General features: G+C 39.8%; 1 protein-coding gene across 1 annotated transcript in view; it reads right to left on the reverse strand.

The window, feature by feature from the left end:
• The window catches only part of LOC122792225 (CUB and sushi domain-containing protein 1-like), a 3,080,606-nt gene that overhangs the window by 1,956,672 nt on the left and 1,097,142 nt on the right, over window positions 1-26,792 (reverse strand). The gene's annotated exons all lie outside the window — the stretch shown is intronic.

Below are 26,792 nucleotides of genomic sequence, written 5' to 3' on the forward strand. Positions count from 1 at the left end.
GTGGAAACTCAAGTCAGCGTAGTAACTCAGACTGAGTAAATTGGGTTTTAGTCAGGATTTAGACAAGGACAGAGCCAGTTATTGTGCATGTGTGTCTTTAGTGATATTTTGAAGTAAGGCAAGGAGCAATTGGTGGTGAGTTCAGCAGGAAGGGAGTTCCATTTTTTGCCAGCAGTGTTAGAGAATAAGGAATCACTGGCTGAGTTGTTGGCTTTGGTAGGTTGTACTAGCATTGTGCTGGAAGAGCGAATGGATGATAGGTTGAAGTATGGGGTAATGATACTGGCTAGAGTGGTGGTGTGGGTAGGTTGGTGGAGGATTTTATGAGTTACTATGAGCTGGTTATAATAGATTTGGTTGGGTAGCTCTAGCCAACCTAATTTTTGAAGATTATGGCAGTGGTGAGTTCTGTACTCTGAGCCTGAGGCAAATCTTGTTATATTGTTGTAACATTTTGTGAGTTTGTTGAGATTTGATTTGGATAAGTTAGTGAAGATGGGTGAGGCATAGAGGAGGGATGACAGAAGATGTGTACGAGCTATGGCTGTTCTGGCAGTTGGGGTTAGAAATTTCTTAATCCTATACATGGAGCCTATTTTTTTGTTTACTGTTTGTATAGTTTTGTCTATATGGGCATTGTAGTTTAGATTATTATCAATGATTATACCTAGCAGAGATTTAAAAAGTTGGTGGTGCAATCTTCTGGGTGGGGAGAATAGTAGAAGTTTGGTTTTATTTGGGTTCAATAAGAGCTGACGATTATTAAGCCAGTTCTCTACTCTGTTGAAGGTTGTTTGGGATAGGGATTATAATTCTATGGGAGCTACAGCAGAGCAGATTAGTGTGGAGTCGTCTGTGTACTGTATAGTAGTAACATGAGTGATAGCTTTGGGCAGGTCATTTATGAAAATAGAGAAAAGGGGGGGGTCCCAGAATAGAACCTTGGGGTACACCTAGAGTGACTGGTAAAAGAGGGGATAGATGCTCTTTCCACTGGACTGCTTGCTGCCTGCCGTGTAAGTAAGAGTGGAACCACTTGATTGCTAGGTTGTCTATGGACAGGGATTTGAGAGAGTCTAAGAGTAGGTTGTGATTAACCATGTCAAATGCTTTTGACAAATCAAGGAAGAGGGCAGAGGAAACCAGGTTTTGATAGTGGTTTAGATTTATTTTGTGGGAGAATGTGAGAAGGACAGTGGTAGTACTGTGGGCTGGTCTGAAACCATGCTGGGATCGTGCTAGGAGATTATTGTGTGTCAGGTGGTTAAGAAGTTGTTTTTGTACGCATTTCTCCATTATTTTGGCTAGGGGAGATAGTATGGCGATAAGTCTGAAGTTGGAGAGTTCAGTGGAGTTTCCCCCTTTATGAAGTGGAATAATATGAGCTATTTTCCAAATGGGTGGAATGTACGATTCCTGGATAAAATGATTGATTAAGATGGAGATTGGATAAGCTATTAAGTTGGCAGCTTTTTGTAGAAACTCTGCGAGATGTTGGTCTGCTGTCAGGGTGGTAGGTTTTAATTTTTTTAGTAAAGATTTGATATAGTCTGTAGGGATGTAGTCGAATTTTAAGGGGGGGTTCTCCTGAATAGCTGTGCTAGTAGTCAAGGAGGAGGGAGGTAGATTATTAGCTAGGGATTTTACAGTTTCAGTGAAGAAAGTGTTAAAGGTCTTAGCTACAGAATCAGGGGGTAGGTGTAAAGTTGTTGATGGGGTGGGGGTAGCAGTTTTCCTGGGTGTAGTAGTTTATTCACGCCTGACCAAAATTTTTGAGGGTGATTTTGGTGTTTTTGCTGCAAGTTGACATAGTAGCTTTGCTTGTCTTGCAGGATGGATCTTTTAGCTTCGTTTCTTAATTGTTTAAATAGCTGGTAGGCTTGAGGGGATTTAGTGGATCTCCAAGAGGTCCATAACATTTCTGGCTATTACTTTTTGTCTGGTAGTGTTAGTAAGCCATGGAGCTATTTTGTTTTTGGCTCTGATTCTACGTGTGGGAGCATAGTTGTCTAGAATCGCTAGAAATCTGGTGTTAAAGTAAGAAACTGCTTCGTCAAGAGGGAGTAGTTTAAGATTGTCCCATTTAAAAGAGCTTAAATCAGATAGGAAACTATTTAGGTTAAAGTTTTTTTTTTGGATCGGAGAGTTTTAAAGGTGGTTTGGTGGGGCAGGTCTTCTCTATTTCTCATTATGTAGGTTAGCAGGTGATCGCTCGTGGCCTCGGTCTGGGTGCCTGATTTGTATAAATGTGGTTTGTTATTTATTAAGATCCAGTCTAAGATGCTTTCTTTATTGCTGTGTTTGTTTATTCTAGTGGGGGTAGAAATTGTTTGGGTGAAACCATGTAAATTAATGTGGGTAGTGGGGAAGTTAGCTGAACAGGATGTCCAGTTGATGTTAAAGTCCCCAAGAATGATTGTTTCTTGGGGGTGGGTGGAGGATAACCAATGGAGGGTACTTTCTAGGGTGTTAATGTTATTGCCTGGGGGAATATAGCTACACACTATGTTAATAGATTTGTTGTTATTGAGTTGGATTTTAGAGAGGATAGTTTCTGTACTGGTGGCAGTCAGGTTTAACGGGATGTTAATTGTGGATAGCTCAAGGGTGGATTTGTAAAGTATGGCAACTCCACCTCCTTTTTTACCTGTACAATCTATTCTAGTAATATTGTAACCAGGGGGAAGTATTTCATTGTCAGGGATTGTGGGTTTGAGCCAAGTTTCAGTGAGGCAAAAGATATCGGGGGAGTGGATGTCTATGAGAGCATGTAGCTCTTGTAGTTTGTTTTTTATACTTCTGATATTTAGGTGGCAGACTAGAAATGCTTTGGGGGTATTGTGAGAATTTCTTATGTTGGTGGGAGTTTTTATTTTAGTGTGAGTGGTAGCTGGAGAGTTAGGGCCTGGGTTGAGATGGATATCTCCGTCAGCTATGAGGTTAGGTAGTAAACTCTTTATGAGTTTGGAGAATTTTAGTAGGAGTTGGTAATAGTTTTTATTCTTTGGGTTTATGTAATTAGTTTGTGTGGAAAGTATAGGTTTTGGAGTGGCCCAGTGTGTGAAGAGGTGGGGTAGTATTACAGGAGGGGAGTGAATTTGAGTATATGTGGAAGTGGCTGATGTTGGAAGTAGACAGTTAGGCAGGTAATGGAATTCATAGGTGGTGGCTATATAAAGTATCAAAAGCGGTGGTGTTATGTAGTACAGTGGCTTAAGTATTAGAATTGAAGTGGTGGTAGGTGTAGACATAGTGGGTAGTTTGCAAGATAAATTAAGAGAAAAAATGTGTGGTGGTGAAGTAGAGTGATTTTGTAGGAAAGTGTGGGAAGGGGGGTGTGTGAATTAAGGCTGAGTAATGATAGGGTGAAAGTGGTTAGTGGGATTGCCCAATTAATGGGGGTGTGTGGTTAGTTAAGTGTAAATGTAGGAGCAGTGAGGGCGGGTGAGAATTGGGAGCAGGGTAGGGGACCGGAGTGAGCCCACAGGGCGAACGGAGCAGGTAGAGCCATTGAAGGACCAATTGCAGGGAAAACAATCAGTGAACTGCTGATTGGGTAAGTAAAGGTGATAGTGAAATGTGTGGTAGCAATGGAGGGAGGAAGGAGTGTAAGTGGATCTGACAGAAAGTTAGAGAGGGGTGTTTGGTAAAACTATGTATGCTGGAGGCAAAATAGGCAAGGGGAAAGATCCTGGAGGGGGGTGCCACCTAGTGGGCAAGGGGTGAAACTACAACCAAGGCTGAACCAGAGTGCAGCTCTAAAGAGAAAGGTAGTTTTACACAGATAAAGTTAAGGAGGCTGTTAGAGTGGATTTACTAATTAAGGGAGGGGGAAAGGGTTTAGCTGCTGGCTGTCCTGGCTATGGAGTTAGCAGTAGGCACCTGAAGTGTATGTAACAAATTGGAAGGTAGGTAACAGTCAGAATGAGACATACTTTCTTGAGTTCTTTGGGGGAGAGATGACCAAAGAGGTTTGTCGCTTTTCCTTAGCTTTAGGGAGGAGGCAGCAGTCTTGGACAGGATAAATACCCTACATCTGGTACTGTTCAGGCAGTTGTTGAGTTTCTTGAGTTCTTTGGGGGAGAGATGACCAAAGAGGTTTGTCGCTTTTCCTTAGCTTTAGGGAGGAGGCAGCAGTCTTGGACAGGATAAATACCCTACATCTGGTACTGTTCAGGCAGTTGTTGAGTTTCTTGAGTTCTTTGGGGGAGAGATGACCAAAGGGGTTTGTCTCTTTTCCTTAGCTTTAGGGAGGAGGCAGGAATTTTGGACAGCATAAATACCCTACACCTGGTACTGTTCAGGCGGTTGTTGAGTTTCTTGAGTTCTTTGGGGGAGAGATGACCAAAGAGGTTTGTCTCTTTTCCTTAGTTTTAGGGAGGAGGCAGCAGTCTTGGACAGGATAAATACCGTAGACCTGGTACTGTTCAGGCGGTTGTTGAGCTTGGATCACTTTCGTGTGCTTCCCATGCTTTCCGCTGCTTGTGTTCAATCTTCACTTGTCTAATTTCTATACTCCAGATTTCTCCTGTAGTGTATAAGCTGTGTCTTCAGTTGGAATCCATTGGTGGCCGATGCGTTATACAAAGGGTAGTCTCACCAAGCCTAACTACTTTGCAATTTATGAAACTGTTGTCATTTGCTGCTAGCCTTCCTATTTCCCATTTGAGTTTCTTGTCTTGGCTGAGCCAAACCTGCTTGTGCCCAGCAGTGTTCACTAGCAAAGACAGTAGAAAAATATGCTCAGAATTACTCATTATAATTTCTATACAGGAGATACCTGATAGGTTTGGAGTGGACAGGGATATTATAAGGGCAACAGTGAGAATGTATGACCCCTCCCCCCATGGAGGTACTGGAGGAATGTGTGGAATTCTAGTTTCTTTGGATAGTAATGTATGTGCAGTACTCACAATACTTGCCATAGAGACCTTCCAGACATAGACTGGGGACATGTTGGGGATATCACAGTCATCTACCTTGAGGATACTGCAGCAGTTCCTGGATGTACTCATGGCATGTGTGGATCAGTACATCTATTTCCAGCTGTCACTTCAGGACCAAGCCAGGACTATGAGTGTCTTTTATGGAGTGGCATATTTACCTATGGTACTCAGTGCAACAGATTGCCTCCATGATGCAAATAGGGCCTCATCTAGTCCACAGTTAGAGTGGTACTGCAATAGGAAAAACTATCATTCCATCCATTGCCAGGTAGTGTGTGATACATGAGGGTGCATCACCAATGTCTCTGCCCAGCATCCTGACAGTGCACATGACTCACATATACGGCACACTGGCTCAATTTATTGCCCCTTTCTGAATGTTAGGATGCTAGTGGTCATCTTGTTGGTAAGTGAAAAAGCATTTTTGATGTTGTATTTAAGTAGTTATTTATGTTAAATATATTGCTGAATAATAATCATTTTTATTGCTTTGTCCCAGCCCCATATTGTTCTTGAGATGGTATTTGGCCTCCTGAAGAGTAGTTTTAGTTGCCTAGATGAGTCTGGTGGTGTCCTTCAGTAAGTTCCAAATACTGCATGCAAAATGTTTACTGTATGTTGCATTCTACATCATGGTCATGCAGTGGGCTAGTGGTGAAGTGACCCACGCTGCCACTGCAGATCCCATTTCTAGTCTGACTATGACTAATGAAGGCCAGCTTGCTGCAGTACTTAGGGTTCCTCTGTTGCAGGCATGTGCATGGAATAGAGCTGAGCAAATAAAAAAGCAGCATGTAATCCAAAACTGTGGACCATGACATTCAAGTTAGTGTTTCCTTTCTTGTAAGAAACACATATAGAGTAAATGATGCATGCAGTGATATCTGTGAGCTATGCTGTGTGGCACATGGCCAGCTGTCATGGTTTAGACATTCCTCGTCTTTAAATAATTTTTTTTTTTTTAGTTCAGAACAGGTACTCATATTATTGTTAGTAAAAGTCATGCCTGAATGCTCACTGACTCCTATTCAATGATGTTGAAAGGCATCATATAAGTAATCATAACATTTTTAAATGTTTTCCACAATAAATGCTAGTGGGGTGGGTTACCTAAGTATGCATGTAACAAATGTCTTCATGAGGCTCAGAAAAACTGCTGATTCAGTATTATTGTGAGTTCATTCCTTGCATTTAAATGAAAATATATCATATTGTTTTTTGGGGGTTTTTTTTGTAATTTTTCAGTTTAAAGTATGTTGTCAGTTGTGGTACTGTGCATCAGTCACACACAATAATTTGTGGCCTTAATGGTAAAAATTATCATCACTTGTGCAGTGGTGAGGGTGAAAAGAGACATAGAGGAGCTCTCTGAGCATGTAGCCCAGGCCGGTATGACCCTGACCTTGAGTAGCATCTTACCCTCACCAAGAATGATGCCACAATATGAAGACAAGATGATCAATTTCAACAATTGGCTTAAGTGTTCGTGTCATTCAAAGGGGATCCAATGCCTGTCAGCCTGGGATGACATGCTCGACAAGCCACGATGCTTTGCTAGGGACGGCTTGCACCTGTCACCCCTGGGCTTTCGGATATTGGCAAAGGCTCTTGCTACCCCCATAGTGCCTTTTTTAGGCAAGGCTCAAAAGACAAACCCACCTCCATAGGTATCACAAGGGATAAGAAACTAAGAGTAATGCTACTCAACGCCAGAAGTCTAAACCTCAAGATGCACGCACTCGAAACTCTCCTTAGCATGGAGAACATCGATATCTGTGCAGTAACAGAAACCTGGTTCAAGGCTCCCGAGAGCACCACAGCACTAACAGGTTATACCTCATACCATGCTTTTCGGCCCCAAAACTTGGACCGAACCACAAAACTAGGAGGGGGAGTATCAATATTCGTCAAAGATACCCACACCTCCAGGTTGGTGGCACAGCACAAAGCATCAGAGACTATCCATGGGCAACTAACTGTGGGTAAAACTGCCTTCCAGTTTATAGCCTGCTACAGACCACCCTCCCAAACACAGGAACCCCACTCGGCCTTCCTGAGAATACTGGAAAATATGAAGGTCTCTCCAAACACCATTATATTGGGCGACTTCAACTACCCAAACATAGACTGGGAGCATTACTCTAGCTCCAACACCCTAGCCCAAAGGTTCCTAGAATTTATAAACTCAGATGCTATGGAACAACTTGTTACCACTCCCACAAGAGGGGAAAACATACTGGACCTGATCATCACCAACATGGGGACACTATGCTCCAGACCAGAAGTGTATCCCTCACTGGTAAGATCAGACCATAAACTAATCTCACTGGATATTCACATCCCGTCCCCACCCCCTGCCCAGAAAACCACAGTGAAAAACTTCTCTAAAGCAAATTTCACATGCCTCAAAACCGAGGCGAAATCTTTCAAAGCCCCCGGGCCTGTGGAAAATACGGCCCAGACCGCAGAATCCTTTATAAATGCATTCTATGAACACCTTCATGAATGCATGGATCATGCAATCCCAAATAAAACCAAGACCCAATCCTCCAAAGGCAGACGTCCTGTCTGGTGGCCCCCAGCCATAAACAAACTATACAATAGAAGGAGGAAGCTACTACATGATAGAGCAAAATCCCAAAAAGGGAAGGCATCTCTGATCAGTATTAGCAAAAAACTACGGGCACTCATAAAATCGTCTAAGGCCAGCTTCGAGAGAAAAATTGTGCAGGACACTAAGGATAATCACAAGGCTTTCTTTAGTTATGTTCGGAACCTGGGTGGGAATTCCCAGATATGCTCAGAATTAGTCCAAAATGACAAAAAATACTCCGAGCCCACAGACATTGCCAACATCCTAGCTGACAGGTTCAGTGCAAACTTCTCCCCCCCTCCCCACAAAAAGGGCAAATATCTATCCCAACAGAGTGCGGCCCCCCTGACATCTCAGATGCTCAGTTAAGAGCCGCCCTCTCCAAAGCAAAAAACACAGCATCAATGGGACCAGATGGTGTCCCGGGCTGCGTCCTACATGAACTCCAAGAAGAGCTAAACCCAAACATAAAACTACTGTTCAATCTTAGCCTTACTACAGGATATGTACCCCAAGAGTGGCGTACAGCAACAGTGGTCCCTCTCCACAAAGGTGGTGCCTCAACGGATCCTGGAAACTATCGCCCCATAAGCCTGACTAGCTTGGTCTGCAAAGCTATAGAAAGGATCATCATGGACCTCATAAATAAAGATATTGGGGACCTACAGACACTGGATCCTACCCAGTATGGCTTTGTTAAGGGCAGATCCTGCCTCTTAAACCTGGTCGATTTCTTTGAAACAGTCACCAAGGCCATTGACGAGGGGGAGGTGGTCCACACAGCCTACCTGGACCTCGAAAAACCTTTGATACAATACCCCACTCGGGCATTATAGATAAGCTCACCAGCTTAAATATAAACCCCTATGTCACTAGATGGGTTGCAAACTGGCTCAAGGACAGAACGCACATGGTTAGAATTGCTGGAGCCATGTCAGACTCCAAACCAGTTACAAGTGGCATCCCACAAGGCTCAGTCCTGGGATCTCTCTTGTTCGGTATATATTTCTCGGCGATATAGGCCAACACGGAAGGACTGTGGCTGACCAAGTTCGCAGATGACTGCAAACTGGGCACCATAATCAACTCTCCAGCCGACACAAGCATCCTCCAAAAGGGCCTCATAGAAACAGACAACTGGTGCCAAAGCCATGGCCTCAAGCTAAACGCCAAAAAGTGTATAGTCATCCCCTTTGGCAAAAACAAAGTGCCCACAAATTACCACATAGGTGGTAATCCATTAAGTACAGAAGAAGTCATTAGGGACCTGGGGACTCAAGTTGATAGCAATCTCTCATTTGACAACCACATGGCCAAAGTGGTTAGAAAAACATTTTATATAGCCCACCTAATCATGAAGGGATTCGCATCTAGATCAGGGGAGGTCATCGTGCCTCTTTACTCATCCCTCATCAGGCCCATAATTGAGTACAATGCCCCTTTTGGGATGTACCTTACCAGACACCTGCAGCAACTGGAAAGACCCCAAAAGTACCTCACCAAGAGGATCAAAGGGCTCAAACAGATGCCATATGCTGCCCGGTTAAAGAAACTCCAGCTCTACTCAGTGGCATACCGCCTGCTCAGAGGTGATCTGTGCCTGACGTATAAAGCCATGTCCAACCCGGAATTAATGGACATGCTGCACCTCAGAAAATCCAAATCCCATCGAGCTACGTGCTCGAGAGACTTGAGCTTCAGCACTGAAATAAATAGGACATGCTGGAGGGACAGATTCATAACCCAGAGGCTCCCTTCACTCTGGAATAAAATCCCAGTCCAGGTTAGGCAGAGTCCCACATTGACTCTCTTCAAAAGGAATCTTGATGAGTGGATGGGAGATCGTAGGTTTACCCCGGCTATCACTTCTGTGTCACTGTTAGACAGAGGCACAGTATACTAACCTCAAAAAAAGGCATAGCAAAATTAATTTAAAATGGGTGGCGAAAGCCAAACACACTCTGGCTAGGCTTATAAATGCCCTAGGGCAGATAGCCTAGTATGAACCTATGAACCTATGAACCTAAATGGCAGCAGTATTTGTTTGCATAGCAGAATACTCATTTAATTTATTTTCTTATTTGTGTTTCTCTGAAAATCCTAAGTTGTAGGTAACTGCCAACTGTAGCAAATTCAGTGCATACAGCATTAGTTGTGTTAATCACTGCAATCTTATGTATGACACACTCATCTTTAATTCCACAATTCAATGAGATTTTAAGCATTACCATTACAGTAATGAAATGTATACAATTACAAAGTCTCTTAAGTCGACCCCCCTCCCTTTTTTAAATAACTTACTCCACTTCAAATTAAACATCCACCTGTTTTGTGAATGTCAAGTGTAACTAACAGAAATGTCACACATGATTCACAGTAGGGCAAGGTCAAATGTGTTATACCCATCTGCTAAACATAGGCTAAGTGATGATGCAAGTGATTTTGAAGAAGTGCTGTCATGACAGCTGGATGGTAAGTTGGTCTAATTTCATGACCTACTTGATGCAGGTGATCCAGCAGACCATGATCTGGCAGTGCTGCTGGACCGTGACTGGGACCTCGAATGAGAGGTTCTCAAGATGTAGATGTACACCAACGTGACCTGTGTGAAATCTGCTGTGCTTGTTCTCCCCAACTAATTACAATAATTTCTTGAGAATCACTTGTAGTTTTCACATGTTCTGCACTCATGTGACCTGAGAGTACCCTGTCCACTTCCCCTTGCAAGACTAACTCTCACTTGAGTCTGGTTCCTAAGTTCATAGTTAAGTACTAGGTTATCTGACCTTGTTGTCCATTTTTAAACCTAGCCATTTTTCCGTTCAAAGGTAAAAATCAAACCCTTTACCTTGTGACTGTGAAGTAAACACCTTAACAATTATACCAACTGTGATAATATGAGGTAGTGCCAACTGTGCCAGAAGGCATAGGGCAGTGCATGTGTAACATATGCCGGCATAGCTAGCTGGAATTTTGTAACATATTATATGTTGTTTGAATATCAAACTGATCTGTTCAGATGCTTGTGTTAAAAATGCATTTGTAAAGTATATTGCATTAAAATGCATCAACAGTGGGTCCTGCTGGACTGGATAAGCTTATCCCAGCTAACCTTAAGAAAAAATAGCTTAAAATTAAAATACTTGATTTAGACCATAAAGATTTTCTCTCCCAGTTCTGCATGCTGCCAAATAATAGCTTGGTAGCTTCTGCAGGAAGGGTGGAAGTGTTGGAATTGTTTTACAGTTTCCAGATGCTGCAATAAACCTTGGCTAAGGTACTATGTGTGTAGTGTGACACACCAGTTCCAGATCCTGGCTCATTTTCTAGTCAGGAGGTAATGTGGGAAACATAGAGTCAGGTGACCAAATGTGATATAATTCTGTAACCAGCAGTGAAATTGTATTTAAATACTAGTAGTGAGAGATGTGAGGTGTGCACTCTGTTTTTGGGACCTGGTAAGACCCTTATCTACGGTCATCTTGCCTTGCTTTAGTAAGCAAGTAGGGAACAGTAATTCTTCAGTCAGTTAGAAAAATATAGTGAGATTAGCTAAATGTTGTTTTTTTCTTATCTGTCTTAGTCTTTTCAACTATGTTGAGTTTTATATTTCCTGTGATTGAAACTCTGGCGTTTATTGTAAATAGGTAGTCAGTATTTTCATGTTTTTGTATTATTTATCATTAAATATATCCAAACCTTTCATTGTGGCTGGTATTTTAGAAACTGTTTAACTTTTGAGAGTACTTGCATTTGTTTAGTAGCACTATGACTCCACATTTCTGAAAGTCTGGCTGTTTGGTTAAACACTACCATTTGTACAAGTATTAATTTTAATATGTGTAATTGGGTACCCTCATAACAGCCTTAAAGTAGCAGTGACAGTAAACCTACCTTATAGTCTGAATGGAGGTGGCAGAGTGGGTAAGCTGTGCCAGCCTTTCTCAGTGGATGTGACTGTGTGAAAATCAAATCTTAAAGAGAGTGTGTGTGACAGCTACTTTGAACAGGGGCACTGACAGCACTAATTTCATGGAGAGAATGGTGAAGGACTTGGCTTGGAACACCCAGCTAAGCACTCAGCTGTATAGTGGTCAGTGAGGAGTCTTATTTGGGGCCTGGAGAAAAAAACCCAGTCCCAGGACTGGAATATGCATTCTCTGTGTGCTCTTAAGGAAAACTGTACTTGGTGCAGAGAGCTGCAACTGAAAGTACTGTGTGTCTATATTTTTCCCACAGTGAAAATTCCCCACCAGTGTCAGTGGTGAGGAATGAGGCACCTTGTTTGGCCCAGAGGAGAGAAGTCACACCAATCCTCAACCCCTGGTAAGTTCTAGAGTACAAATAGAGTCATCCATGGATTCTTGCTGTCTCATTATACTACACATCAGTATGATAATGACCTTCTCACCACTCTGTGTCATTTTCAAGCAGTGCTAGAAATCCTCATGTAGACCCTGGAGGAAACTGTCCATTTCAAGTTGACTCACTGTGGAAGTGCTCTGGGCCCTACCAATGTCATGGCATATTTGCGGTTCAGCAGCCACTGCTTTGCATGTTTCCTGAGGCAGCTGTAATAAATTCCTGCACCTTGCCATCATTTGTAAAGGTGTCACTATGAACATCATTATCTCTTAATGTCTATCATCATCTTCAAAGAGTTTGTCTGAGTTTTGACATACTCGAGTAGAGTTGCATGGGTTTTCCTCCTATAGAAGTGTGAGTGTAATGTCAGCATGGATGTGACTTTGTGAAGCACTGTCACTTCCAGCATAGTTACTCACATGTTGGAGTGTGAGATCCTGCCATAAAATGTGATGGCTATGTACCACTTTCCTTAGGCTGCCTCAAAAATATAACTATCTCATCATCATCATCATCATCATCATCATCGTAATCATCATCATCATTATCATCTTCAGCAACCATTCTACTTCTGATATCCTGAAAATGTATTGGTATACTGGAACTATTTGTTTCTGCTGCTGACCCTGTAAAAATATTTGAAAAAATTAACAGTAAAGAAAAAGCATTCACTAGAGAATGCTTATTAAGGAGGCATGGAAGGCACTTACCATGCATGCTTTCTTCATTGTCATTCTATGTGGTATAGAAGGTTCACCTATTGATTGCCATGTGTTTAATGTCAGCATTCATTTCTCTATATAAATATATATGTTCCTATTTTTAAGCCAACCTTCCTGAGCAGACGAGTGCTGCTGCTGAATAAGCTGGTAATAGCCGGGGTCTACACAGCCTCAGATTATGGCAGTGCCATAATTTATTGTGTCACAGTCATCCCCATGGATGGAGAGGAGGTATACCACATCTGGTTTTAATAGGACAAGTGATGGGGGCCATGCAGTATTGGCATGTGCAGTTACACTCTGGCTCAGCTTGCTTTTAACACATCCTATTACATCATTTGCCCTCTTCCTGCATTGTGTTAATATGCAGATGTTTTCATTGACTACATTTGTGTTGAGGACAACATAACTCGCAACTTCTGTGCTCTCAGCTTGTTTGGGCTCACATTTACCAAGCGGATTTTTACCATATGTTCTAACGGCTGCCATGAGGAGGTGGTTTTCCTCATGGCTGAAGTTGTCCTTTCACTGCCTTTATCCCTTGTTCTGCATAATTTCTACACATGAAACAATATTTCACAGTACTACACACACAAATAAAACTTTTAATGTAATCATCAGTTTAAATAATACAATGATACCATGCCTGTCATCATCATAAAAACAGGTAGATGACTTAAATCCCATTATTACATACACATACAAAATTCAGCTAAGTAAAGTTGTGCTACAGTAATGCCTGCTGTATCCTAAACACATTTATAACAGTAAAGCAATCGGTTTAACAGACTCATCATTACCCTGGCCCAACCAATGTCTTGCACTTGTAATACTGCCCTTTTTATTTTTCAGTGACACTCAGAAATCTCCAATTATTGAATCAGCAAAACATCCTTACCACTTCAATACATCACGCTTAAATCATTGCCTTTCTACCATGTGTGCACAAGCACTAAATAACAGCAAAATAAATGATTTTCTCAGTGATCAATAATCATTTTCATTGTTTCTGTAATGATTTTCCATCTGCAAATAATAGCTTTGCATTACTCATTAAAACCACTGTAATATACTCATCATAGCAGTAAAACAAACATTTCTTGAAGTGAACTTATTAGTTTTATTTCATTCTATTAATTTACAATAATTATATTATTTTATCTTCCTTTAAAAACTCCATGGTTTCCTAAGTCATTTGCTGCCTAACTCAAATAATTTTAGTTTAATTAGGCACTTTTAAACCAGTTCACATAAATGTGGGTCCATTTACATGTCTGTTTGCAAGTTAGGTCCTCTTCTGCTTATCTTTATGAATCTCAATAGTATGCTAATGTCTAAGGCCACTTATCTGCATAACTAGGTCTCTGCTAATCATGAAATCAGCTTTGAGTTCGTACGAATGTGCTGAGGCTGCAGCAGAGTCTGCAGCAGTCCTCAGTAGTTACAGCATGCCTTGGGTGTATACACATAGCCTATGACACACTCGAATCCGAATATATTTAGAAAAAAAGAGTTATAATAATGACAATTTGAGCAATAATTTCTGGTCATCTAACAACATGTGTCACAGCCTCTCACCACAAGCCACTCAACTTTTAATAAAAGTTGGTTGTTACACATACAGCGATAATTCTGCACCACCCCCTCCCAAAATAAATAAGTAAAATAATACTGCTGCTCTCCTGCATGAATAAATGATATTCAGGTGTAATACTTCAATAAATTTTTCTAAGGCAATGCTCAGCAATTGTAAGCAATATAAGGAAAAATGATTGCTTGTTGTTTTTTATCCACCATATAAGTGAAATGTGAATGGATTCTTTAAAAAAAACATGTATGTGACAAAGCATTTTTGGTTAAACCAAGCTTGCCAGTAAATAACAGTACCTGATCCAATACCCTTGCCGGTTAACTCAGTTTGGATAAGGTGATGCCACATCCTAGAAAGAGTAGTTCTAAACTGGTAAACCATACTCCTGGCCATACTTTCTTCATTCTGGTTCTTGCATTTCAAAAGACTAAAATTATGGTATGCTTTCTTAGTGAGTCATACCTGAGTAAGATACAGGCATGCACAAGGAGGAGTGAGTAGAAGAAGACTGATATCTAGCAGGAGCTAGATGAGCACTTGTCATCCCTGATCGGGATCACCTACTCCAGCCAACAGTGTTGCAATAGATACCAAGACCTACAGAAGCATAGGCCTGACCAGCTGGCTGAGTGTGTTGATAGGATAGTGGCAAGAAAGTCAGTGTTCTACAGCAACAATTATTATTATTATTACTATTATTATTTATTTTTTGGTCATATTAAAATAGGTTTAAAAAATAAGCTATTAGAATATTTTATAACTGAAGGCATTTGGTAGAAAAAATATGTGTAACTGCAAATAGGCATCTATAATAATGCAAGAGAAAGCATAACATTTGTTCACAGAACTGCATCTGTATACAAATATATCAAATGCTTATGTGAAAACATAATTGTCTAGATACATGCAAATGTAATATATGCATTAGTAAAATAATAATCTGCATATATATATATATATATATATATATATTTATATATATATATATATATATATATATATATATATATATATATTTATATATATGTTTGTATGTCATAGATATACAATACAGCTAAGTGTTCATGCATTTACACAGAAAGCAAAAAAAAATATGTTTGCATTTCCACATAATTTCACTTAGTATTGCATTACCTTAGGTATTAGTTGCGTTTTATGCATAGTTTTTTTTTTTTTTTTGAAAAGTAAGGATTTTGCTTGTGTAGGCAAGAATAATATTTATTAGTATAATAACTGTAAAAGACAGTAATTTCTTCCACAATATTTACTGCATGTATAAATAGGGAGGGGGTGGGGACAACTGTGACAATTGACTGACCAGCACATGCTTTAGTGAGAAATTACCTGTTGTATTATTACTGCATTACTTTTGTATTCATTTTTAAATCATCCACTTATATGTTTAGAATTATTAGACAGGAAACACACATATGATATGGTGAGGAAACTGAAAACTTCCTTAAATTGCTACATTTTTCAGTGTATGCACACCTGCTGCCTAAACATAATTCATAGACTATTATGTGCAAAGTGTAATATTTTAAAACACCATTCCACCCAAAGTGTAGCAATTTGTTTATAACTTGCAGCAAAAGGAAAATTGGCACAGTATGGGAATTCAGATAGTAGTACGTATTTAAATAAATGCATAGTAAGCAAACACATCAGTGAATGGACTGGCTTACATATATTACTACTAGTGTGATCAGTAATATTAAGGAAGACAGAGGTGAAATACAGATAAACAACAATTATATTATGTCTTCTCTTTCAAGCTTAGGAGGGAATCCGATACAATGCCAGCAGGAAAGAAGAACCATATTTCTTTAATGTATATAAACAAATAATGTATAATGTATGCTAACTGACCACTACGGTGCATTGAATACATTACTGCAAATGAGTGTAAGAGATACACCAAAGTGTAATTGCAGTATTCTGTCTTTAACTGAGTTTATTACATGAATATATTTATAAAGGGTGCTTTCAGTGCAATATTGTAAACAAATGCATATTAGGCACACATAGTATCATTTATGTTTGGGTAGTAGACTGAAAAATGTAAACCCCACCAAAACTTGTTTGCAAAACACTCTTCCCAAGTGCACAAACACTTCTCATATAATTTCACCCCAAGTATGCATAAGCACTTCTTGTACCTTTTTTTTCCATGTACACATAAGCACTTCACAAATTAGTAGTCCCATGTCTGCATAAGTACTTCCTTTGCATTCCATTTTACTTCAATAAAGATTTATAAAAACGTTTTAAAAGTATGAAATTGAATGCTGCGTAACATGATGTATGAATTTAGTGTGTGTATTTTCTCTTTTGTCTTTCCCTCCCACTTTTTCACTCTCTTTTTCCTCTTTTAATTATGCATTCATTTCTCCTTTTTTATTGTATGCCTCTCCCATTTTTGTTCATGATAACCTAATCAGTACTGTCTCTCTACAAATCAAACACTTATTTTGATATATACATGTTTGTATTGCTTCTGATATTGTCATCTCATGTTACTTTGCAAAAATTTGTACTGTATATATTTGTTACATGTGTGGAGCTTTTCTACCCAGGCATCTGCTGAAAATGGGCTCTTGGTACAGTCGGACTTTTCAGGTAAACAAATGTAAAATACATAAATATATATATAAATTTTTAACAGATCCGAAATTCTCAAAAGTAGTCCGTCCAGGGACATCTTCACAGGGTCAGGGAGGTGGCACCATTCCTACAGGGCATCTCAGCACATGGCGGCCTTGCAAGACTCACTGAACAGGGGCCTCTAGACTTGGATGAGGATGTACTGGAGCAGGACATGGACAGAAGGATTTAGCTAGTCACAGCCTCTTTTCAGAGTGTTCAAGTTATGCTAAACCAGTCAATACAGACCACTGCAACATCACCACAGGACCCTGCCCTCTTAACATCAGGGTTTTCAAACGCAACTCTGAGGGTCTGCGGAATGGGGGACTCCTGATGGCACCACCTCTCCTCCTCCTCACCCTTTTCCCCCCTATCCTTTCTCCAACACCCTGTTACCTAATTCACACTCACAATACCCTCTTATATAAGAATATTTTAAAAAGTATGGCCGATCTATCCTCAGCCAAAAACATTGTGCTCCTCCTCTCCCACCTTCTCCAGCACAAAGCCTCTTGATATGTTCCTGCTGTGTCTATCTCTTTGTTCTGTTTCCTATTTTTAATCTTTCCTATTCCCCCTTTCTATTCTTTAAAGTAACAGATTATCCAGATAAGGATACTCCTATACAAAATTTAAAATTCCTTTATATTTTTCTAAAATATTAATAATAAAAGCTACACAGTGCACTGCTTCCTTAGGTCTGTCATGCATGTCTGCAGATAGCCTCTTCTATCGTAATATCTGAATACATATAAAGCAATCCGAAACTTATAGCTTTCACATACAACTTTGTTTTCCTTAACACTTAATAACTGCTTTATGCTTTTTTGTAAGTAGGTGTGTTTTTCAAAATGCCATCACCTTTCCTTATTCAGTGAAAATAGCCTGTGCCTAGCTTATGTCCACGTACATGTAACAGCATTTTTTGTGGATATCTGCTACATAGCTGTGTTGTCCTGGACTATGAATACCACACCTTGTCTCCGGAGAACATGATTTACTGAACACTAAACTGCTGCATTTGCATCCAGCACTTACAAAATAATTCATACATTGGTCAAATGACAGAAAAATAAAAGTAAAGCAGGGATCTTCTCTAGGACCAATGCTATGCACTATTTACTTTAATGAGCTACACATCTCATCAAATATGTAGTGTAATAAGCATGCAGATGATATTAAAATTGGAATTTGTATTACAAATGAGTAAGATTATATTGCAGAAGTCTTCTGATGTCCCATGAAATGGGTCACCTGGCAACAAACTAGTGGCACACCTGAACAAAACTGTCATTGTAAGAATGGGAAATGAAAGGGTGAGTTTACCTTACTATTAGCCTGGTAGTCAGTCAAGGAAATCAAGCTACATAATAATCTGGAGAGTAATAGATGTTGACATGAAGTTTACATATTACATTAATCAGGCCACTATAAAAGCAAACAGTGTTAAACATGCTGCTTAGGTAAGTGGCTAGTAAAACTCAGTCTATGAAACATCTGTACATGGTACTAGTCAGACCCCTTCCAGCATATAGAAGTAGTGCATGGTACCCTAACACTAGGTAACTTCCAGGGTAAACAGAAAGTGTACATTGTGCAGTGCCCTAACACAAAATAACATCCAAGGTAAACAAAAGGACTAACTGAAAGAAATTCCACATGAAAACAGAATGAAGCAGCAATGTCTAAATTCAAAGATATCTAAGAAGCAAGCTGATTATTGTTCACACTCACATAGCCTTAAAAGATGAACTTTTATTAGACTGCAATAGATTTTAAAACATATAGCATGACAGAGAGCTCAAGCTTAAAAAAGGTAGGCTACTTATTATAACACTTAGAACAGCACAAAGGAAAAATTGTTATTCCAAGAATAATTAATAAATTAAATAAATTACCCACTGAGACAAGGCAAGTACTAGTTTTGCACAGATTTAAGACACTTTTAACTAAACACGTGGTGAATGAGAACTGTGCTGTAAATAAGGGCAGGCAAAATTGAAGGCCTTTTAGATTTCTTATCTTGTGTTCTCTGATATGATATGATATATGATATGATATGATATATTACATGACATGGTATGATGGAAAATAATAAGACAAAATAAGCAATGACCCAGCTAACATAATAATAAGAAATAATAAGAAACTGTAACCTGTGCTGGAGACATAGAGAAATAAAGCCTTAAGTAGTGCACAGGCAACTTGAATTCAACTACCATCTTGGGTGCTTAATGGCACAGACAGTGATGATGGGTATGCCTATATTTGGAGGGGAGGGGTTTCCACCTGGCTGGCACCATCATGATATTTGCAAAAATATGACTAGTAAAAAAAATCAAAACAGTCTGCAAAGGATTCAAGAAACTTAGAAAGTGGAATGTGAAATTATGATATATTTTAGTAACAATTTGGGCAGCTAGTGCAGGGAAGACATAGGTATGACTCTTCAAGCTGGAGATGGTTGCCCTTCACTGTGCATGTGAAGGAACTTGTGTGCACTGACATAGAAGAATAGGCAGGACTTGCAGAAATGAAAGTACTCACATCACCACCACAGAGGTTATAAGTCATAAATAAGAATGATCCCAATGACAGCATACCAGTGACAACACAAAGCATTCTAATGGTGGACTGAATAATGACCCACACAGACAGAAATTTGTCTGATCAAGGGAAGGATGAAGAAAGAAAGATATGGAGGCAAACAATTATGCAAAAAAATAAATAAAAAACTTAATATCCTGGTTGATCTGGAAGGCTACTACTTTTTAAGACTAGGGTTAGTTGCGTGTTCAATCTCAATCACCCCTTACCATCCCAATAATTTGCTACATAAAACTAGAAAGTCAGGATAAATAAACATACAGGTATTATCATTAAGTCCACTGACATCACCAATAAGACCATTGTCTAACCAAAGATGGCATCTGAGAAGGAGATACATAGAAAGTCTAAAGCAAATCATATCACCTATAACTGAATTACAAGACAGAGACAAGAGTGAATACCATTGACTTTTCTATATCTAGACATTAGTGGTTACTTTTGACCACTTAAAGTATAAATTTATTTTTAAACACAGTGATTTTTAGAGAAATGTCCATTTAAGGCACTTTGTTCTGTGAACCCAAATGACAACTGCAGTCAAGAAATTGCTATCTCTCTCATGATTAACAGTGGAAGGGGCTAGGACAGGGCATATGGCAGGTGACACCAGGGTTTCCCATAGTTATAGATGAATGATAAGCTAGAAGATTCAACAAATTCACTGTAGTACGGCATCGCATTTACAGTAGGATAACTCCTTAGGTGATGCAGTCCTGCGTGCACAGTAAACACCCTGTATACTTGCTATATGTGATAACTTCTGGGCACCCTATCACAAAATGTCATCTGATGCCTCAGTAGAAGGGGACTGTTCTTGCTATAGCTTTGCCAAGGCTGACCTTTTGCAAAAATTCTGAGACGGACGACTAATTGCTCCAGTATGGAAAACCATATGCAAGATAATACATTGATACTATATTTGCAAGTTACATTTGCAGATCTGGATCTTGTGGACTCCTGAGATTCATTGTAGATTAAAAAGTAAGATGAGGTCCTTGATATACAAGTTAATAACTGCAACCAGTACCATTACAGCTTCTTAATGATGAACCTCTTGGGAAATCACTGTAGGTACTGGGCTGTCAAATGTATGGAAGCATGTAATATATCTAACTATATATATATATATATATATATATATATATATATATATATATATATATATATATATATATATACATACATGGGTTTAAGTTAGAAGATTGAGTTTTCAAAAACTCAAAATTCATGTAGTTGAGACCATATGATCACCTTTCCAAAAACTTGAACATCAAAAAAAAAAAAAACACAAAAAACCCACAAAAAATCTACCTTTTTACACCTGTGCAGGAGGTAATCCCCCTTTACCCCCACACCCCCTGCAAATTATATATACCAACTCTGAGAGTGCACTGCAGTGAGCAAAACGGTAGATTTCCCGATCCTGAATGTACAGTGATCGCCATTCAAAAGCTGCAGGTTTTCACAAACTCGATCATATGATCTCGATCATGTGAATTTTGAGTTTGTGAAAACGTAATCATCTGACAGGGTCCTATGTTGTATACATATATATCTACACACACACACACACACACACACACACACACACACACACACACACACACACACACACACACACTGGATATAAAAAGGTTACACACTCCTGTTAAAATGCCAAGCTTTTGTGATATAAAAAAATGAGACCGCAATAAATCATTTCAAAACTTTTCTCACCTTTCCTTTAATGTGACCTATAACCTGTACAATTCATTTGAAAAACAAACAAATATGCTAGGGGAGAAAATATAAAAAATAAAAAAATGTATAATAAGCTAGTTGCATAAGTGTGCACACCCTTAAACTAATACTTTGTTGAAGCACCTTTTGATTTAATTACAGCATTCAGTCTTTTTGGGTAGGAGTCTCTCAGCATGGCACATCTTGACTTGGCAATATTTGCCCACTCTTCCTTGGAAAAGCGCTCCAAATCAAAATTGTCAACAAACATTATTTACAAAGTATTTTGAGGCAGATGATCAACAAACATTTACAAAGCATATCAGATTAAGAAAACACCTTTTCAAGATACTGTGAGTAGAATCAAAAATACTATAGAAATACACTTTTATAGTATCCATAGTGGACAAAGTTAGGATTGCATAGTTCAAATTGGAGGTGTGGTACAGTTGTATAGTTTATTAGTTGCCAGGTGATATTTTAAGACAGATTTGAATGGTTGCAGTTTATTCAAAAGCATGATGTATTTTGGATGTTTGGTCCGTGACTTGGAGATGGAGACAGAGAATAGTGAGTAAACATAATAATTATTTGATTTACAGTATTAGTAAATGTTAGTTTAAATTCTGAGGTTCTTTGGGTTGTATTTCATTTATGCCATTTGATGAGATTTGACAGCAAGGGTGTTTTAAGTGGATAGTGAAGTATTTATGTACTGTGAGTAGTTGGGAGAGGGTGATGTGTTGAGGAATTTCAAGCCAGTTGAGGGAATTGAGTGCGATGCAGTGATGGGAGTGGTTAGGGAGGCCATAAGAAAATGTGTTAATTTTGTCATAGGTGCTTTTTTTTTGTGTGTTTGGTGGAAGAGGTGAGACTTATGAATATTGTTGACACATACACGAGGTAGGATGGAGAAGGGAGGTGGCAGATACTTTTCTTTACAATAGTCACTCATCTGCAAAGACAACCTAGTTTGCAGTGTGTTTTTTGACTGCAGTGTTGACATCTACATCAAATTTTAACTTGTTATCAAAGATAACCCCTAATAATTCCATGTTCATGACATTTTCAATTTTTGTGTTATTTGTAGAGATAATACTAAGGTCAGTGTTGTTTTAGTTTACGTTTTTAGAAAGGAATATGATTAGTTTGGTTTTGTTAGTGCTTAAGAGCAACTGAAATTTATTTAACCAGTTTTTTATAAAGGGAAAATGCTTCCTGTGTGATGGTTTCTAAGGTGGGAAAATATGGGGCTGAGAAAAATAGAGTTGTCAACAATTTTGGTTCCTTGTGCACTTCTATAAGAAAGACATTGAAAAGTATTGGCCCAAGTATGGAGCCTTTGCGGACTCCTGTAGTGTAAGGAATGTGGAGTGTCATTCCATTGGTTCTTTATGTATCTACTGAATCAGCTAGTTGATTGAGTTATAAAGCCTTTAAGATTTAGTTTTGGGAGGAGTAGTTGATGTGAGACTATGCTGAATGGTTTTGGCAAGCAAAGGAAAAGGGTGGAGACAAAATTACCTGAGATTTTATTTTGATTAATGGTATCTAGGAAATGTAGCAGTGCATTTTCAGTGTTGTGAAAGGAGGTCAAATGCCATGTTGGGCAGGGGAAAGTAAGTGGCTATTAAGCAAAGAAGCTAGGTATTACAGATGCATGCATTTTTCAAGTCCTTGGGGTGGGGGGACATTGCTATATGGCAATAGTTTGACAGTTCAGTGGATGTGCCACTTCCTTGTGTAATGGAATTATGAAGAAATCCTGGTTTAAGGCAGTAGATAGAACCCCAGCTATAATAGGTTACATTTCCTTCCACATGTTCATACCACAAACTGAAGGCATGAGAACTAAAGGAGGTGGTGTATCACTATTCATTAAAGATAAATACACCTCTACATTGGTTAAAAAACACGATTCTCTTGAATTACTTCAGGTGAAATTGACTGTAGCTAATACCTGTCTTCAGGTCATTTCCAGCTACAGGACCCCCCCCCCTCCTTGAATCAGTACATCCCACTCAGTCTACTTCGATCTACTTGATTCAATCAAACTACAACCAAATACCCTGGTTTTGGGTGACTTTAATTACCCGTCCATAGACTGGGTAAATTATACATGTTCTAACTCACTTGCCCAAAGGTTCCTGGATTTTGTTAACTCCAATGCCCAGCTGACTGACACACCCTCAAGGGGCTCAAACATCCTGGAATTGGTGCTCACCAACATTGGGGACAGCTGCAAGACCTCCAGTCTGTGGTCATCCCTAGTGAGATCTGACCACAAATCAGTCTTGCTAGAAGTAACTATAACACAATACCCCCCTTAGCAACAACTAGACTAAAAAATTTCTCCAAGGAAAATCGCAACCGTTTACATGACAGCATAAATAGCTTCATAGCCCCTCACCCTCTGATGGAACAGACACCTATGTTGATTATATACACCAATGATTTATACAAGCACTTGTACAATTGTATTGACTCTGCTGTACCTGACAGAACCAAAGCAAGATCTTCAAGGAAAAACAAATCTGTCTGGTGAGCAACTGCCATTAATAGGCTGTCTAAGAGTAGGAAAGAACAGTCTCAAAACTGGAGGCACTCCTTCCTCAATTTAAACAAGCAAATATGAATCTAGTGAAGTCCTCCAAAGCTAACTACAAATACAAATTAGCTTCCCTAACTAAGGATAATCACAATGCTGTCCTTTAGTTATATCCGTAACCTCAAAGGCAAGGCCCAGATTTGCGCTGACTTGTAGTTAATGGTACTACATATATAGAGCCTATGGATATAGGAAACTTGCTGGCTGACAGGTTCATTGAAAACTTCATTCCCCTGTCCCCACCATATATACCTCAAAGCATCGCTAATACCTGTCCCTCACCTAGCATCTCTGATGAGCAGGTCTTAAATGCCCTCTCCAAAGCCAAAAACACAGCCTCTATGGGACAGACAATATCCCGGGCTGTGTTTTATATGGGTTAAAACAGGAATTAGCATCACCATTGAGAAAGCTTTTCAATCACAGCCTAAGCACTGGCTTCATCAGAGTGTAATGGAAAACAGCTAACTTCATCCCTTTGCACAAAATGGGTGCATCCACGGATCCGGAGAACTATAGACCCATTAGCCTGATCAGCCTTATCTGCAAGGCCATGGAATTATCATGGACCTTATTATAAAGATATAGGAAATCTCCAAACACTCAACCCCACCTAGTTTGGCTTTGTCAAGGGGAGATCACGCCTGTTAAACTTGATGGACTTCAAGACAATCACCAAAGCCCTAGATGCAGGCAAATCTGTGCATACGGACTACCTGGACTTAGCCAAGGTCTTTGACACAATCCCCCACTCAGGCATCATTGGTAAACTCACCCAGCTGGGTATCAACCCATATATTGTCAGGTGGGTTGTAAACTGGTTCAGTGACAGAACTCATACGGTCAAAATAGTGGACTCACTTCCTCCAGCAGACCAGTAACCAGTGGTGTTTCACAGGGATTAGTTCTGAAATGCCAGCTGTCCAGAATCTATTTCTCTGAAGTACAAGCTAAAATTAAAGGACTGCGGCTGACAAAAATCTGCTGATGACTACAAACTGGGAGTGATCATTGAAACCCTTAGTGATGTCAACATCCTGTGAGAAAGTCTTACACAGACTAATGACCGCTGCCAAAGTCATGGTCTTAAACTTAATGCATAAAAAGCAGTATCATCCCCTTCGGCAAGGGTGATGTTCCTGCCAACTACCACATCAATAGCGATACCCTAAGCACACAGTCAGTGGTGAGAAATCTAGGCACACACGTTGACAGCAACCTTAACTTCAGTTGCCATGTCTCCACTGTAGTAAAAAGGGCATTTTTGCTCATAGGTTTATAGGTGTGTACTAGGCTAATGGCCTTGGAGCCTTTACAAGCCTAGACCATAGAAGTGCCCTGGGATCATTTCGCCCAACGTTAGTTCCCGGTGACTCTACCAAGTAGAGCCACTGGGGTGAGCTCCGAGGTGAACTTTCTATTTTCCATTCACTCATCAAGATTTCTCTTAAAGAGGCCCAGTGAGGTGTTCTGCTTGACATGTATGGGAAGTCTATTCCAGTGCATGGACAGTCTCTGAGTTATGAACCTGTCCCTAAAAGCATGCTCTGTTGATTGTGGTAATGAGGTTGAGGTCTCTGGAGCATGTGATGTGGAGGAATTGGGATTTCTTTAGATGTAGCATATCTAACAGAGCTGGGTCAGACATGGCATTGTAAGTCAAGCAGGGATTGCCTCTTAATAGACGATATGAGACAGAGAATAGCTGGAGTTTTTTGAGTCTGTCCATGTAGGACATGTGTTTAAGGCCTAGGATCCTCTTCGTGAGGTCATTTTGTGGTCTTTCCAGCTGTTACATGTGTCTAGTGAGGTCCATGCCAAATGGGGCATTATACTCGATGACTGGCCTAATGAGGGAAGAGTAGATAGAGATGATGACCTGTTTCTTCCTGGATGCAAAACCCTTGGTAATGAGATGCGCCACATAGAATGACTTTCTGACCACAGTCGCAATGTGGTGGTCGAAGGAGAGGTTGCTGTCAACCTTTGTCCCCAGATATCTTATAATGCCTTCAGTGTTCAGTGGGCTCCAATTAGTGGGAACTGAGTTTTTCCCAAAGTAAGGCATTACCTCAAAAAAAAGAGGTTAAAACACCCCTGTACTCTTTGCTCATCAGGCCAATAATACAGTATAATGCTGATTTTGGTATGTTTCCTTCCAAACACTTGCAACAATTGGAGAGACTTCACAAAAAAACATTTCAGGGTCTTCAAGATCTGTCTTACGCAGACAGAGTGAAATCATTGTCAATTTACTCTGTGTCATACAGACTGCTCAGAGGCGATCTGTGCCTTGCATACAGAGCAATCAATGACTCAGCTTTAATGGAAATGCTGCACATTTGCAAATCAAATGGCACATGGTCACTCGCTCAGAGGACCTTAACCTGGTATGTGACATCAACAGAACTTGCTGGAGAGACAGATTTGCCTCACAGAGGTTCCCTTACCTTTGAAACAAGCTTCCTATTCATGTTAAACAAAGCCCCATGTTGGCCCTATTTAATTGTAATTTGGATGAATGGATTGGTAACCAAATATTTGACCCAGGGTTTCCAACTGTGTCTCTCTTTTTGACAGGGCAATAAGTGCTGATTTTAGTGTCTGCTTGAACTAAACATCCTTGGGAAGATGGGTTGAGCTTGGCTAGGTTTGTAAGGGCCCTGGGGCCATTAGCATAGTAACCTACTGTGATCCTATGATTCTATGATCCATAGGGCTGGAATGTAGTTCTCTGCAATGTATCTGTTAATCAGGATAGATACAAGGTAGCGAACTGTGTCAGTAGCTCAGGTATTCAGATAGCAGGTTGTCAGGAGATCATGTTGAATGTTTCAGTTTATTAATGTATTTTTTTGATGGTGTTTGCCTGGATGGTTGTCAGATTGAGTTTGGGTATGGAGCTACGGTCTGGATATTAGGTGGGGTGGGCATAAGTTAATATTGTGTGAATTACGTAGAGTACTGAATATGAAATATTTGTTGAATTTGT

The sequence above is a fragment of the Protopterus annectens genome, chromosome 1.part2, assembly GCF_019279795.1.
Source record: "Protopterus annectens isolate FY-2018-M chromosome 1.part2, PAN1.0, whole genome shotgun sequence".
NCBI classification, from domain to species: domain Eukaryota; kingdom Metazoa; phylum Chordata; order Ceratodontiformes; family Protopteridae; genus Protopterus; species Protopterus annectens.